General features: G+C 43.3%; 1 protein-coding gene across 1 annotated transcript in view; it reads right to left on the bottom strand.

The window, feature by feature from the left end:
* Trmt9b (tRNA methyltransferase 9B (putative)) overlaps positions 1-918 on the bottom strand; it is a 48,822-nt gene extending 47,904 nt beyond the window's left edge. Inside the window, exon 1 of the mRNA XM_051169758.1 lies at positions 498-918. The gene's annotated coding sequence lies outside the window, so the exon portion shown is untranslated. The remainder of the gene's footprint in view (positions 1-497) is intronic.
* Between the last annotated feature and the right edge of the window lie 16,599 nt (positions 919-17,517).

Here is a 17,517-nt window from a genome sequence, read left to right as displayed (position 1 = left end):
ATAAAGAAAGGCTTGCCTTGGCGTTGTCTGCAGCCTTGCTTCTTTCTACATGTTATTTATGTCAAAGAGCTCAAGTTAATGCAAAAAAGCGTACGATGCAAAAAAGTCACACACAGAACGCAAGTATCAGTATATGGCTCCCACCTTCCTATTTTGACTTTCCTTCCAATAGACGACGGTATTTTCATCCTCGTCTTTGGAAACTTTCAAGCAGCAGAGTTATCTTAGTTCCCGCCTCCTGCTGGGCAGAAAAATCATTTCCCAAGTCACGGCTTTTAAAGGGAAAGCTACACGTGCGCCCCTAAACAAGAATTCGTCTTCACCGTTAAGCCTCTGAGCTTGTCCCCTCCTTGGGCTCTGAGAGCCTATTTATCTGCCCTGCCATCCGAAGCATGTCCTGCAAGGCAGCCTGGTCTGCTTTGGTCACGTCTCAAGTTTGCAAGGTAAACAGGTTCCCCCATGGTTACCGGGATGGCCCAGGAAGACCAGGAACTCACCCAGGCGTGCAGACCCCCGGTGCGCGGACAACACACCACGACCCCAGACCTTGGGGGTGCAGAGGAGCCACAACTAGGGCAGCGGAGAAGCGGGTCGCCGTGAATGTCAGCACCGGGTCCCGGGCGGTCTCTAACGGGGAACGCAGCGGGAGGCTCTGGCGAGCTCTGGCTGGTAGCTTTTCAGCAGCGCAGCCGGGGCTGTCCGGGATGCAACTTCCACACTTCGGCCTAGGAGCGGGAGAATGAAAGGAAAGCGGTGTGGGGGGCGACGGCGACGAGGTGAGCGGGAGCGCGCGCCGGACGGGAGTGCGCGCCCGGGCTGGAGAAGTTGGACTGCGGCCGAGAGGCCGTGCGCGCCCAGGCTTGCTTGTGTACCTCTTGCAGATCTGCACGGTGGAGCACCAGAGTGACAGCAATTACGACTTCCCGCAGCCCCCGCCCAGAGCGGTCCTTGCCGCCCGGACCCGCCCTCACCTCTCCCTAGGCTGACAGCGAGTCCGCGGCGCCTAGGAGTTGGCTCCCGGCAGCGCGGGCGCGCAGCTGAGCCCAGGCAGTGTGGCAGAGCTGTTCTGTCCCTTGCGGTCGCCGCGCCCGGACGTGCCACAGGAGAGAGCTGCGGTCGGGATGACCTTGCTGACCCCGGCCTCGTTCTTCTCCAGTCTCCCGCTGCGAGGCGGGTCCTAAGCCTGAGAGACCCTGAACCGGTACACCTGGTGGGCCCTGCGCACAGCTCAGTACCTGTGGTGACACCCACGTGACCTCAAGCCTGTCTCTTCCCTTTAGAGCCTTACCAAAACATACTGTAAAGGGAATAATATCCCCTACTGGGTATCTGGGCACGTGGGCTGACTCAGGATCAAAGGGATCAAGTCCAGGCTGTCACTACAATTTTTTTTCCTGAGTCTCTCATTAAAAAGGCACGCTTGCTTAATCTTTTTTATGTTTTGCCAAAATGAGCGATTTAAAAGCCGCATGTGTCACAGTACAGGGTGGAATTTAGAAGCATTTGCCTAAAATGGACGTAGATCATTGTTTCTGCAATGATAGTGTTAATTGCTTTCAGTGTCAAAGCTAATAACCTTCAACCCCTATTAGTAAACAACACAGTTACCAGCAGGGGTCTAGGTACTTAAGAAATAAACAAACAAAACATGTTCCCGGATTCGAAGCCCAGCAAACTCAGTAATGCTCTGCCGGCCTTTGGATAAGAATCCGATGTTGCTGAGTTGGGGTCCTTATGGATGTTTGTGGGAAAGACAATGTGCATTTATAATGCCACTAGGAGGGCTGCTAGAGATCATTTAATTTAGTTCTGGAAGAGTGTTCTAGTACTCAGTCAACTGGGGTGGTGCAGGGAGAACCTCTGTTTGGACTTCTGTTGCAATGTCACAACAACAGCGCCACCTTGTCCATTACAAAGGGGTGAGAAGACTCACTAGCCAGTTTCCTGCCTTCTTGAATTTCATGGAAAGACACTCACCACTTGGTTTTCTTTCCATTTGAGTAATTACAGCTAAGGTGAACAGAATTCATCTTAGGTACTGACAAAGAGCATTTCAGTAGCAGATTGCTTGGTACGCGGCAGGGGCCTAATAAACATCACACCATGAAAGAGAGGATGAGATATGTGGGAAAGCTCCCTGGTTTAAATTTTATAAGATACATAAGGGAAATAATTATTGGTGAAGTGGTCAGAGGTGGCATCCAGGTACCATTTTGATATAAAGAGTTGAAGAGTTCTGAGGTAACAGTTGCAGACGGTCTTGTCCTAGTGCAAGGAACAGGCCACTACAACATGGGGAAAGAAGCTCTGGAACTCTGTAGAATGACCAAATACAATACAATACAATACAATACACACATTTACATAAAATACAGTGCATTTTATGGGTGTACACAGACTGGCTAAAGTAAATCTGTACAAGTTGTGCAACCGATGGAAACTGCATCGTAACATAATAAGCAACACTTGTGGCTAACTTGATGCAAGTGGACTCTAGCTGGACACTCCTGACATATTATGTGGGTTTGAGTTATCAAACCCTTGTCTGGAAGCAGGATGAAAAGTAAAACATTGTAGTTGAGGCTATGATACAAGGCGTTTATTTCCTGACCGTGAGCAATTTGGGTGATGACTATGGAAAGGGAAAGAATATTTGTACACTGGGGAAACATACATAGCTGGGCTTTAAAAACAACAACAACAACAGAAATAAAAGGTACAGAATGGGGCTATCTAAACACTGGCAGTTGTTGGTGCTGGGTGGGGATTTGGAGGTGCATTAGTACCTCATTATTTATGATGTTTGATACTTTTCATGAAAAAAAAAAACTAATCCTTGCTCTTGGGTAGTCATAACCAGTCCTATGGGATTTTAAGCTTCAGTTATTAGGATGGAGAATTGGTATATAATAAAAGAAATGAGGATAGTTCAGAGAGTAAAGGAGCTTGCTGCCACGAGGGACCATCTGAGGTCAATACCCAGGACTCACGTGGCATAAGGAGATGAACTAACTTCTGAAAGTCATCTCTGCCCTCCATGTGCTGAGGCACACACACACATGCCCCCGCCCAAACCTAATAAATAAAATGTTAAAAAAGAAATGAACAAAGGAAATACTATGAAGATGTCCACGATGCTATACACGACATCATTATTATTATCAAGTAGAATTTCAGTAGAAACTATGGATCATCTCTTACAATGAATGATATGTGTTGACAGTGTAGAATGCTGAAAAGTGTTTGCCTGTTTTTTCTGGTCTTACAGGGTTTTTTTTTTTTTTTTTTTTTTTCACTTTATAATATCTAATTAGCTTGGTTCCTTTATCATTACCTTTTATGACTACACTATGTGTTATTACTCATATTATTGTGATGGTGATGCAAATGTTACTTAATTGTATCCCTCCTCTACTTAATTCCTCATGTCTGGCACATAATCAGAAGGGGCAGATTGTGCCTTTGAACACCTGTCTTGTGTATGAGCATGCCTTACTATCTGTTTTCCTTGCTTCCCCATTCTGCGAAGGGCACCCACAGTGCTAACTTACATGCAGCCTGATATTGCTCATCACATGCTTAGCTCAGTCACACACATTGGTCTCTGGCCCAACACCAACAGTGAACTGTCCTAGACAGCTTAGCATTTTGTTTTCCTATTGCTGGGACAACATACCCAACAGGCAGCAGGCAAAAGCAACTCTGTGGGAAAAGGTTCCAATTCATCACTGCAAAGAAGTCATGGTGCATGGATTTGAAACAGCTAGTCAATCTACAGCCATGGTCAAGAATAGGAAGCAATGAACTAGGTAATGCACACTAGTGTTCAGCTGGCTCTCTGATTTCCACTCAACCCAGGACCAGCCCAGGAAATTGTACAGTTCCATTTAGGGTGGGGATCCCTAATCCCTCACAGGCATGCCCACAGGCCAACCCAATCCAGAGTCTTTCTTCAGACTCCCCTTCCAGGTGATTCTACATTGCATCAAGGTGACCGTCAGAAGGAGATAGCGACACTGTAAATGATTCCTGTCTTTTCCATGGCTGTTCTAGAAGGGGCCTCTGGGTTAGAACCCAGGCTGTGAGTATTCCTGGGCTGCATTGTTAATTGCTTTGCTCTTTGCCTCATGAGGAGCAAAAAACCCTCATGAAACTGAGTTTTACAGTAGGGAGCAGCAGATGCCTTGGAGACAGAGGAGCTTACCCCACTGCATTTTCTTGAGAAGCTGTTTCCTCACAGATTAATGTTTACAGTTGCAGAGGCAATAGTCAGTTTTTCCTTCCTCTTTCCAGTCTTTCATAAACTAGTAAATCAACAGAGACAAGTTGATTCTTTCCTGACTTGAACTGATGCAACTGGACAGCCCCTGATCGCCCCCAATGGGCTCATGACAGGCAGGGGATCTCTGGTTGTCTTTCTCATGGCTTTCCTTGTGTGGGTTTCTTCCTTCTTTCTAATAAAAAAAAAAAAAAAGCACAAGCCATCCCTTCTGAATGTTGTCTTTGGCAATTGTTTATAAATCAAGCTTCCTTATTTTTATTTTATGTGCATTGGTGTTTTGCCTGCACATATGTCGGTGTCTTGGTGTCTGTGTCAGGGTATCAGATACTCTGGAACTGGACTTAAAATTGTGACCTGCCATGTGGGTGCTGGGAACTGAACCTGGGTCCTTTCAAAGAGTAGCCAGTGCTCTTAACTGCTGAGCCATCTCTCCAGCCCCCTCAAGTCATGTTTTCAGTGGATCTTTTTAACACAATTATTTCTTTCATTTTTGGGTTGTGTTTTGGGTGTTGTGCCTTTGTGAATGTGTATATACCACGGACATGCCTGGGGTCCTTAGAGGTCTAGAGGGCATTAGAACTGCAGCTAAAGGTTGATATGGGTCTGCTGTGTCAGTGCTGGCATACAAACCTGGACCCTCTGCAGTAGCAACACAATCCCTAGCCTCTGAGCCAGATGTTAAAACTTTTAAAAAAAATTTTTGCTAGTAAAATAAACACTTTCTTATAAAAATATTTTTGAACCATTATCAAAACTAGAACCAGAGCTGGGCAGTGGTGGCGCACGCCTTTAATCCCAACATTCAGGAGGCAGAGGCAAGTGGATCCCTGTGAGTTTGAGGCCAGCCTGGTTTACAATGCGAGTCCAGGACAGCCAAGGCTACACAGAGAAACCCTGTCTCGAAAAACCAAAAAACAAAACAAAAACAAAAACAAAACAAAACAAAAAAAACTAGAGCCAGAGTGTAGCCGCTAATGTTTTAAATAATATATTTATGGAAATACATAATAAATATATAATTAATAAATATAAAAACCACCAAAAAAAAAAAGAACTGAAAATATGAGCAGTGGTGGCAGACATCTTTAATCCCAAAATTTGAGAGGCAGAGGCAGGTGGATCTTTGTGAGTTTGAGGCCAGCCTGATGTACAGAGTGAGTTCTAGGACAGTCAAGGCTACACAGAGAAACCCTATCTCAAAAAACCAAAACAAACAAATAAATAAAACATTAAAACCAAATTATTCCATGGTCCTTTTATTTGACACTCATTCTTATCTTTCCATGTCTTTGCACCACAAATTCTATGCAGTGGAATGCAGTACTTCTCAAGATTTCAGCTCTGCCTGGCTGTGTCTCTGGGTCCGAGAAAAACCATGAGTTATTTCCAGCCTATATAGTCTCAACTTCGACACCTCTCATCTCTCAACTGCCACCCATGTTCCAGTAAGAAATTCATGCAAATGCTTTTTCTAGAGCTGTGGAGCATTTCTTGATTTAATTCTCACAGCTTACCACAGCCTCAAGCATTTAAAGTTCAATGCATAGATCTGAATTGAGTTTGCATATACTGCTGTAAGCCTCCCAGTAGGCTACGTGATGTTTGATGTCATGATTTCACTCAGTTTCCAGGCCTTACTCCATTCATGACCCTGCTCTTCATTAGCACTAGGTGTTTGCTGCAGTTAGCATCATCTATCCAACTATCTATCTATCTATCTATCTATCTATCTATCTTTTTATCTAGTCTGTCATTTATCTATCATCTATCTATCTATCATCTATCTTTCTACCTTGTTTATCATTTATCTATCATCTATCATCTACTTATCTACCTATCTATTTTTCATCTATTATCTATTTTTATTTTTATTTATTTTAATTTTTTTATTTTATTATTTATTTTTATTTTTTTATTATAATTTTTAATTTTTAATTATTATTTATTTTTATTTTTATTATAATATATTTATTTTATTTTTTTATATTTTATTTTTATTATAATATAACAGAGACTTTCATAAGTAACATTTATTTATTCTCTGAAAGTTTCATGCATTTATACAATGTATCTTGAAGATTGAGACTTTAAAAAAAAATTGTCCTTTTCTTCCTTTCAAAGTCACCCCATGGTTTTGAGTGAGTCCAGCCAGTTTACATAGTACAATGTGGAAGCAAGCATAAAGCAGAGACCCTGTCACCAGTGGAATGGTGAGCAGAGAGAAGTCAGTTTGAAACTGGGGGGAGCAATTGTGAGGTGCAGTTCCTGTAGTAAGATCACCTTAGAGACAAAACACTTATTCCAGAGAGATGGGCCAGGCTTTATGACCCCACAGGTTTAAATCAGTCCCTACCACAAACCAGTCTGACTGGTCTGGGGAACAAAGAGCTCATATTCACAGCTGTTTATAATGTAAATCAGCACAATTTAGACAAGGGAGTGGCAACCCGACCTGCCTCAGGCACCTGGGGGACAAGCCCTTCACTTCTCCAGTCTTTTTGGTACCAGAGTCTGGAGCTGTGGTCTTTGTCCTGGGAACTAAACCTCAAACCTATGAAGGCTCCAGGACTTTCCAGTGGTCCCAGTAAAGACTGTATGAGCCAAAAAGAGAAAGAAGCTGTTTGCTCTCTGTCTTCTTGTATCTTATGAAAACTGACATGCCAAATGTTAACACTTTCCAACCAACTGTCCTCCATCTTCTGCTTTTCCGTCCTTGTGATCTTTCCCAGGACCACCTCATCCACCCCTCTCACCACAAGAGAGACTTTGTGAGATGCCCCCCCCCCAAAAAAAATCAGAAACCTCTAAATCTGTGTGACCAGCATCTTGCTTGGTATCTCTATCCGGGTGACTCACTATTGGAAACAGGCCCTGTGTCCTCTGTGGACCTAAGTCGGCTTCAAGCTGCTTTCTTCTATGAAACCCTGTCCTCTGAGCACCTTGTGTGTCCCTAGACTCTTGTTTCTTGCCCCTTATCTCCCGTTGGCAGCTATAGTCTGCCAATTTTATCTCTGTAATACTTTTAACTCTACATTTTCCTGTCTTAGTGTTTTGCCCCAGTTGTATGCATCCCACCACTTTCCAGCTTTGTCTACTCTCCCAATTTCTGCAGTGTGTGTGTGTGTGTGTGTGTGTGTGTGTGTGTGTGTGTGTACATGGAGAGGCCAGACGAGGGTATCAAGTGTGTGTCCTCTGTCACTCTGCACCAGCCCTTAGTGTTTGTTCTAACTGTAGACAAAGTTGTTTATTTTGCCTTGAAGAAACTAGGGCACCCAAAAGCTAGGTTTTCTGTTATTTACCCATTTTCTTTCAGCTGCTGAGGACATTGGGAGTGGGGGTGGGGCACTTTCTACACATCCTCTCTCTCTCTCTCTCTCTCTCTCTCTCTCTCTCTCTCTCTCTCTCTCCCCTTTTATTTCTACCATTTTATCACCTGCTATTTGCTATTTGTGGACATACAATTTTGGGAGTTTGTTGTTGTTGTTGTTGTTGTTTGTTTTGTTTTTTTACAGAAACAGTGAGTGACACACATTTTGGTTTATGTTGCCATTTTTTTTTTCCAAGAGCTGTTACATAATTTCCCCAGGAAGCTCTCTCAGATGTAAAATCTCCTCCACTCCCTCCCCTCACCTCCTCTCCCTGTTGTTGTTTTTAGCTTGGAATAGAGAGGGCAAATGGTGACCTTGTCTGACACAATAGGGAAAGAGAGACTATGAAAAAATAAATTCCTCAAACAGAGAATGTGTTACATAAATAATGAAACAATTACGCATGGAAAAAATACAGAGTCATGACTCTGAAGACAACTGAATGTCTTGGAAATAGAACATAGTGTTTAGTGAGCAGTATTTTATGCAATTTTTGATAATATATATGTGGGGGGGGGTGAAGGGGTGTGGGGGGGGGCGGGCAACTGGGCAAGTATACCAAACTCTTGCTGTTTTCTCCAAGCAGTAGACTTTTAAACTTTTCTATGCTCATCTATATATGTTTAAGGGGAGGGGGGTCCACATATTTTTAGGAGCAAAGCATACCCTTGTTTACCGTCACAGCCCTTTCTTGCAGAGCAAGGATGTTGCACCATTGCTATCAGCAACAGAATATGTGAAAAGGCAGTGGCCACTTTCTTTACTCTTATTTTAAATTCTCAAGGGCAGCAGCAGCATTTGAGAGGACACTTGTTTTGAGTACAGTGGTCACACTCACCATAGCATTCCTATTGTGAAGAGCTATGCACAGCCATGCCCAAGGTACTAAATGACTACATGTGTTCCATGTTGGGTTGTAACCATTAGGTACTTACATGTTCATTAGATGTGGTTTCAGATCCTGAGGATTTATAGCCTCAAGTATGAGACAAGGAGCAGGAGGAGTAAATATCTCCCACGAGACAGGATTTCAGATGAAATAGAATGAGGGTGAAGTCAAGGCCACAGAGTAGAAAATCATTGGGTTTTTTTTTTTTTTTTTTGTGTGTGTGTGTGTGTGTTTTAACATTGCTGCTCTCTCATTCGCCATGACAAAAGCCCTTCTGTGTTTGTAACTCTGGCTGCATACAGGAAAGCATAAAGCAGCACACGCAGCCATCGCTCACGTGCTCAGTTCTGCATGGCCATGTATCAGACTAGCGTCCCCTAAAGTGAGTAACTTCAGCAAAATGTCAAGTGCATCCAAACCGAATACATAATAAAAGAAACACATTCTTCACACAAAGAAAAGGTTAACTACACTGGAGAAATGGAAATGTCCACGCACCACACTGGTAAAGGCATCTATGTTGAGACAAAGGAACTTCTTTCCCCAAAATGTGAATTATACCTGAGATTGTATACTAGAGTAAATGTATAAGTTCAATGTATGTTAAGCTTTATACTCAAAAGCAGCTTGGAAGAGTTTGAAGAGTATCACTGATTGTCATTTTCAACCTTGCGTAAATAAAATTTTGCATGAGAAATTATTGATAGCATCCCCACATTGATTCTGGATCCAGGTGCATATTAGAGAAAAACAGGGTAGACAAATGCCTGAAAAGATGTTTTAGGAAAGGGACTGAAACTATGATTGGCTTCTCAAGAGATTAATTTTTAATGCTGCTGGCCAATTATTTGAAAACAAGGGCAAAGCACAGGTTTCCTGGTTGGGGGGCAGAGGGCAGGGTTTTCCTGTCTTCTTCCTGGCTGGGTGGGCAGGGTCTTCCTGTCTGTAAAAGGAAGGGACATAAACAAGAAGATGACATTAATAAAGCAATTATGTGTACATGGCAAATTTAGAAGATGGGAGGGGTTTAGAGACCAAGCGCATATAAGACAAACAAAATTGTGCAAAAAATGATGAAAGCAGCCACAAGTATGCTTCCCAGAGATGGAGCCGGCACAAAACTGGCACGCTGCTCTCCTGGCTGCGAAACTGTTCCATTATATTTAGTGTTACTTCAAACTGCTTAAATCCTCCTCCCAAAATTGATTTTTACCATTATTATGATACTTAATTTATTTTGCATGTGCTACATGGTGAGCAAAGTGCAATTCAATTGTGCGCTAACCCATGGAAACTCAGGAGAACCTGAGACAGCCTTCATTGCGATGTTATTAGCCTTTTAAAAAACATATTTGTTTATTTATTTACTCATTCACTTTACATCTGGGTGTTCACTCTATCTAGCCCCATCCCTCCTCATCTCCCAGCCACACCCTCCCTCCCTCTCCCCCCTCCTTACTCCCTTATTCCTCAGAAAAGGGGAGCCCCACTTCCATCCACCCCAGCTCATCAAGTCATATCAGGACTAAGCTTGTCACCTACCTCTGTGGCCTGGCGAGGCAGTCCCGCCAGGAAGAAGTAATTGAAAAGTGGCAAGAGAGTCCATGTCAGAGACAGGCCCTGCTCTCATTACTAGGGGACCCACATGAAGCCTGAGCTGCCCATCTGCTACATCTTTGTAAGGGGCCTAGTTCCAGTTCCACACAAAGTCCTTGGCTGGTGCTTCAATCTCAGCAGGCCCTGTAGGCCCTGGTCAGTTGGCTCTATTGTTCTTCTTGTGAAGCGTTATTATCCTTTTCAAGTGTTTTTTTCTTACTAATGGGAAAACAAGGCTACAGGAGATTAGGTGACAAGGAATGATTGTCCTATGACTGGAAGTTATTTGTGCTTAATTCTTAACAATCAGTTTTGCTTGTTTGTTTGTTTGTTTGTTTGTTTTTTCAGTGTCTAAAATTTTATTTTATGTGTATGGGTGTTTTGTATGTCTCTTCACTATGTATATGCCTAGTATTTAAGAAACCACTAGAAAAGAGTGTTGGATCCTGTGGGATGGGAGTTATAGACAGTTGTTAGCTGCCATGTTGTTATTGGGAATTGAACCAGGTTCTTTGGAAGAGCAGTCAGTGCTTGTAACCGAACCACCAAGCCATCTCTCTAGCACTCGGATGCCAGTATTCTTCGGGGTAAAAATGTGACACTTTGTCATAAGAAATGTAAATGACACCAACAAAATGTCAAAACTTCCTGTGATCATTATTTTACTTGTCAGGAGATCAAATAAATCCCTTCAGAAGGCTCACTGAAGACATCGCCACCGGGGTTATAGGAGTTGCGTGCTAAGAACAGGCAGCACCGTTTACTTGGGTCTTCGGCCTTCTCCGCACATCTCTGAGTTTTCACTGTTTGGCCTATTTGTCCTCAGCTTGGAGAGTATTAGCTGAAGCTATGGATTTTGGTTGGTAGTTTGGAACACCCATTATCCAGCATTGTGTTCTTTTCCCTTAATCCTTACAAACCCCGAGCCTGTCAAATCTTAAACTGCTGTGGTACATTACAGCATCACCTGAATTTCAGAGTCCAGTGCATGATCTTCTAGAATAGTCATTCACTGTCTGCTAGCAATGGTGGGGATTGGTATACATGCAACAATAGCAAAATGCTAAGTAGTTAGCTATTAAACAATTGCTCTCTAAATGAATGAGTATTTGTAGGTAAATTTCTCCTTGTGACAGAAGTAATACTGACCACAGATTGGGCTCGCTTGCCTCTTGTACCCCTGGGGAGACCATATGGCCCCATGTCCTTTGCAGCCAACTGGCACCTTGTTCATGTGACTTGTCCCTGGCTCGTAGGATGTGAGAAGCAGTGGCATATGCTTTCTCCTTCCCTCCTTCCCTCTCCTCTTCCTCTCTATCTCCATCTCCCAAACACAAAGAGAATAAGTAAAGAAGAAAGACTTTACGGAACCCACGTATCACCATGTGAAAAACTCTCTAGTGAACACAGACTCTTACTGTGATGATGTAACAGTTGCAATCTGGAAGTGGCATGCCAGTCAACACCTAGCATCCCACATCTTCACCCACTAAGACCCAGATATGACATAGCACAAACGCTGCTAATACAAAGCTCTGTTTCTTATTAGAGGTAAAACAATCCTGCCCCCTCTCAGCTGCCACAGAGCCCAAGTTTCTTTTTACACTCCCATAGCCGAGTCTTGGCCGCCATTGTATCCCTAGCGTTTATTAGCACTCAATAGTAATCATTCAATGAAGGAACGGAGTTCATTTATTTCTTCCACAGATTAGATAAAGTATTTGAGTGTGGGGTCGTGTTACAGCCATCTTTATACTTCTTAGTGATAGATACAGAACCAGTCTCTAAGAAGTTGTGGACCGGCTAAGTCACTGTTCATGATGATGGAAAGGTATGATTCATTCACTTTTTAAAAAAAAAAAATTAGGTTAGGTGTTCATCAGAGCCCTATAAGTATTTAAAAACTGTGGGCAATGTGTCATTGAATGTGACCTACATTCCTTCTACTGAAGTTTTACACCTCCTGTGTGTCTGTTGCCCCCCCTCCCTGCCCCATGGCCTCAGTGCCCTGGAGCAGGAAGAGGCTCAGCTGGCCCAAGCTATTTCTGTGGAGCTGATGCATTTACAGACGGGATGGTAACAACGCTGTTAAGTCAAGGCCACTGAGTTATTTCAGGAAAGATGGGATTTTTTTTTAAATTTTTTTATTTTTTTTTAGTCTTTTCCCTCATGATTTCTAAATTAGTCACAAATTCATGCTTGTATGTAGGTGGGAAAATGAGATATAATTGCTCTGGGGGAGAAATTAGAGAGCTGGCAATTGGTGGTGCCAAAGCTCTTACAAACCATTACTAATCAGTACTGTAAAAAAGAAAAACAGAGCACAGCTGGCTTGTGATTATGCAACCAAAGAAATATGAATCATGTGGAAAAGGTTCTGTGGCAAAAGTGACATGCAGTTGCTTACTGAGAATGTGGCCAATACCCAATGTGCAAGCACAATCTGATTTTGGAAAGCTTATTAAAAATGCTCACCATCACCAGGCATGGAGCATATATCTTTAATTTTAGCATTTGGGGGTGTGGAGCTAGGAACCGTAGGAGTCAGAAGCCAGGGTGTGAGACATAGTGCGACTCTATGTAAAGACAACAGAAGCAAAGAATTAAACCAGCCAACCAAACAAAACAGAATAGGCTCCTCCTGGTTGTTATTGTGGACAACTTCATATCATGTCCCGAAATATAAAAATATATTAGTGTCCAACATTACCAAGGTAGAAAAATGACACTTTCAACTTTAATTGTACAATGAATTCCATGTATGTTTTTGTACATCTCAAACATTAAGAAAAAGATGCAGAAAAATGTAAATATTTATAAGTCCTTTCTCATCCTACTCTCTGCTATTCTTAAAGCTATTCTTTGCTTTTTGAAGAAAACTTGATAGGAGACTGGTGTAGCTCTTCAAGAAAAGAGAAAAGAAAAGACTGAGATTAGCTACCTCAGTCCTCCTGATCCAGGTGTATACCACTAGCCCCACCTCCTTACGTACTAAACCACTTCCTTGTTCAGCTGTAGTCAATATCTCCACCTCCCTGTTCAACTCTATGCAATAACCCCACTGAACTTCCAGGATGCTGAGGGTTTTCCTTTTTCAGAGCTCAGATCACCTCATCTACAGTCTTTGTGCATGTATCCATCTGTCTTGTCTTTCCTTCATTCCCTCAGCAACCCAGTTAGGTGGGTCAGCAAAAGCCCTCTGGCCAAAGAGCCAAGGAAAACCCCAGCACGTGAATGAGGAAGTTGGGTTTGTTCTGATTGCAGTAAAAGAGAACACAGAATATAGGATCATTCAGGGGTGTAAGAAAGGATCTGTTCTAGGATGGCTTTCCACTGAGTGATTGTGGGACAAGACAAGAGCAGCTTTGTTGCAGACTAGCTGAGTTATCAACTGATCCAGGATCTCTGAGAGACAAACTCAGATATCAACACAGGCTCAAAGTGTCTTTCCCTAAGGCTGTGGCTAAGACTGTTATGGGGAAAGAAGCTAAGTGAGCCCAGAGGTATCACCGGCCGTTATCATTATAAAGCAAGCTAAGCATGCCAAGTGATCTTTTAGACTGTCTTTACTTCTTGAAGACCTTAAGCCAAGCATGCTCAGTCGTGTATATATGAAATCAGACATGTTCAGATATGTGCCTATCACCCTATGGATGTGCATAGACTCCTTGGGAAAAAAATTACCTGTGCTTCCCCTGTTCCAGGAGGGTCTTACTTTGAAAACAGCTCTGGCATTGCTGTTAATAGCTCCTGCTGCTGGCGATAATTCACCTCTGTTTATTTCTCATGTGTGTGAACTCACTGAGCTCAGTGCTGTCAGGAAGAAGGGACACTCCTCTCATTGGTGTCTTGGATACTTTCCTGTGGTCTTCCTAAACTCTAAGACTCTAGATGCCCCACTTCTACAGAACCCAAAAAGTCAACCCCCTTCTCACCTCTCCTCTTGACAGCTTTCTCTTTGAACGAAGAGAGCCCCACCCACTTCCATAAAGCTAATCCAATATGAATTTTACTGAAAGAAGGTTTTGCTGGGAGTGAGTGGGTGAATTAAGATGGTTTGTGGTGCAAATATTTGGCAAGTGTGTTGTGTTTTAAATCTTATAAACACTTTTTAAAGGAGTTATTTACTTATTTTTATTTTATGTGTTTGGGTGTGAGTGGTGATAGTCCCCTACTCCCACTGGAGGTGATGATGGCCGGAAGATGAACTAAGCCTGCCCCCGCCTTCACCCAGCTGTACACCGCAAACCCCGCCTCCTTGTTTATCTGTATGCACTAACCCCAACCTCCTTGTTCAGCTGTATGCACTAACCATGGCTTCTTTTTTTTTTTTTTTTTTTTTTTTTTGGATGTTTTACCTACATGTATGTCTGTGTACCTCATGCATGCGGTACCTGGGAGACCAGAAGAGGATGTCAGATCCCCTGCAGCTAGAGTCACAGCCAGTTGGGAACTGGCATGTGGATGCTGAGGATTGCACCCTGTTCTCTGGGAGAGAAGTCAGTTCTTTCAACTTCTGAGCCATCTCTCCAGCTCCTTACAAGACTTCCTTTTCCCTTTGAGAGTCTCTTCTGCATGCTGAGCCTTTGATTTACTTTTCTTTCCTGAGACGATGCTGTGCATGGCTTTTTTTTTCCCCCTTACTGCTCTCTCTTTGTTCCTGTCCTGTTTGTTTCTGCCTTCCCTAAGTAGATGTAGTTATCCCAGCAATCCCAGCATCGCCCCCCCCCCCCCCCGTACATACCTCACTTCTACCCCACTAAAGCCAGCAAACATCAGGCTCATAGGCATTCAGAATTTAGTCACCGAGTAACTTTGATGGGTTTGAGAGGACAAGGACGGTTTGCTCCAATCCTATAACAAACCTATGAAACTGTTTATCTCCATGGGTGTTTGGAAGATTAAAGAAGATGTCAGATGTAATACGTGCGACACATGATAGCAGCTATCAACTTCCCGTTCGTTGTCGAGTTTTGTGACTTAAGCTTTTTAAATATTTACTTATTTTATTTTTCTGTGTATGAGGGCTTTGTTAAAATCTATGTCTGTGTGCCACATGCATGCCTGGTGTCCTTGGAGGTCCGAAAGGTGTTGGGTTCCCTGGATCTGGAGTTACAGGTGGTTGTGAGCTGCCATGTGAGCGATGAGAATCCAGCCTGGATTCTCTGGAAGACCAGGCAGAGCATGTAGCCACTAGTCATCTTTCCAGACCTGCTTGTACATGTTTATGTGCTAAAGGCAAACATGGAAAGCAGCCTGTTCATAGGTGGAGTCTGACGTCCCTCGCAAGTCAAGGGTTTTCTTATCTCAATGCTCTTTGCTCTCTTCCTACTCAGTTTTCAAGAATCCATATGGACTCACACACGGGTTCTTATTTCTTATGCTGGTCACTGTGGGCACTGAAGAAAAGGAAATATGCATATGGGTCAAACAGGGAAAACTTTAAAAGACTATATATTTTTTTTTCTCTTCCTCTTCACAGTCTGTTCCTATCCAATAGCTAAAAGGTTGAAGAGCTTGAATTTAATGTTCTAGCTTAAACTCCATGTTCCAAGAGCCTTCCAACCTGACAGCAGTAAAATATTTAAGTCTACCAGTGTAGGGTTCCAGGAAGTTCAGAGTGAGGCCTCTGTTGTGTGGTTTCCAGCAAAGACATGCTAACATGTATTTGTCTCATCTCTCTGAGACCTTGGAATGGAAGCAGACCACTGGAGGGACTCAGCCAGAGTGCCAGACCCTTCTTTCAAGTCTTCATCACTCAGCTTTTAATTTATGACATGCGAACCACTTCCTTGCCCGCAGAGATGGACGTTAACTATTGACTCATGAGATTGGCCGTTCTTGGCAGGGCTTGGCACATGGCAACCAGACACTGTAATGCATTTACAAATTAACCACGCTACTCCATCTTCTCCCTGTGCCTTCCATCTGGGAAAGATGCCATTAACAACTAAATTCTGGGGAGATATTTTAAAGCTACAGCTATATCGTATGCCTCCAAGATGAAACTTTCAAGTTACATTCAGCTGTCATCCTGCACACCTCTCTGACCACCACCAATGACCCTGAATGCATCTTCCTTCCGTGAGTATCAGATGTCCTTATCCAGACTTCCTCCTTGTCTGGCTTCGCAGACCCCTTGCTGCATAACATAATGCCCTTTCATGTAGTTAAAAAAAAAAATGTATCAGATACTTAAATGCTTGGTGAAGAAACAGAAGCTAAGACGATAGCTCAGACAGTGAAGTCCTTGTCTGTCAGGTAGGAGAGCCTGAGCTGAGTACCCAGAACCTACTGATAAATACCAGATCTGGTGGTACATGCCTGCAATCCCAGCACTAGGGAGGCAGAGACAGGAGGATCCCTGGGACTTTGCTGAGCAGCGTAAATGGTGAGCTTCAAGTTCAGCGAGAGGCTTTGCCTCAAAGGATGTGCATCTGCATAATACACACATGCACCCGAACACACATGTATCTCTACACATACATTAACATACACACACACACACACACTTTTTATTTTTTTTTGTTTGTTTGTTTGTTTTTTATTTTTTCGAGACAGGGTTTCTTGGTGTAGCCTTGGCTGTCCGGGACTCACTTTGTAGAGCAGGCTGGCCTCGAACTCACAGTAATCCATCTGCCTCTGCCTCCCAAGGGCTGGGATTAAAGGCGTGCACCACCACCACCCAGCTACATACACACTTTTTAAAAAGAAGAAGGAAACGAATACTCTACCGCCTAAATGTTGGAGTCCCCAGATGTTCTTTACAGTGCTTTGGAAGGAAAGCCTGCATTTAGGCTTTAGTGTCTGATGAAGCCAACTAGGAGTCTTCATAGAGGAATCCACAGGCCACATGGCTCTAAACCTCACTACTTTCTAAACAGGGCAGTTGACTTGGATTCCTAAGCAGCAGATTCTCTGAATTGAAATGCTCTGCTCTGGGGCTGCAGGTCTTGAATCAAGGAGCATAGTTTGTCTAGTCAGGAAGGAAACTCCCATCCCAGCCAAGGTGTTTTACACACGAACTTAGACCCAACGGAGTGTCAACACTAGCATCTATGGAATCTGGATAGGCAAGAGACAAAAACAGTGGAGCAGATTCCACTGCAATCCGCACTCACTAAAGAGCCAGACTAAGCATGACACAGTTTTAATTATATTCAGCTGTCATTATGATGCTGAACAACTCCCTTGATTCAGAACTCAGCGATTTCCTTCCTCACTGTCTCCCATTCTTCTTTCCCTTAAAAAGAGACAAGTAAGGGGATGTCTTCTGCTGCTGCATTGGGGACCTTATACTTGCAACTGGCTCACAACCTCCTTGCTGTTCTGATGTAATTTTTTCATTAGCAAGATGACAGAGTGTCCCTGGTTGATTCCTC

Source organism: Acomys russatus, chromosome 27 (genome assembly GCF_903995435.1).
Source record: "Acomys russatus chromosome 27, mAcoRus1.1, whole genome shotgun sequence".
NCBI classification, from domain to species: Eukaryota; Metazoa; Chordata; class Mammalia; order Rodentia; family Muridae; genus Acomys; species Acomys russatus.
This window is presented reverse-complemented; position numbering and strand designations above follow the sequence as displayed.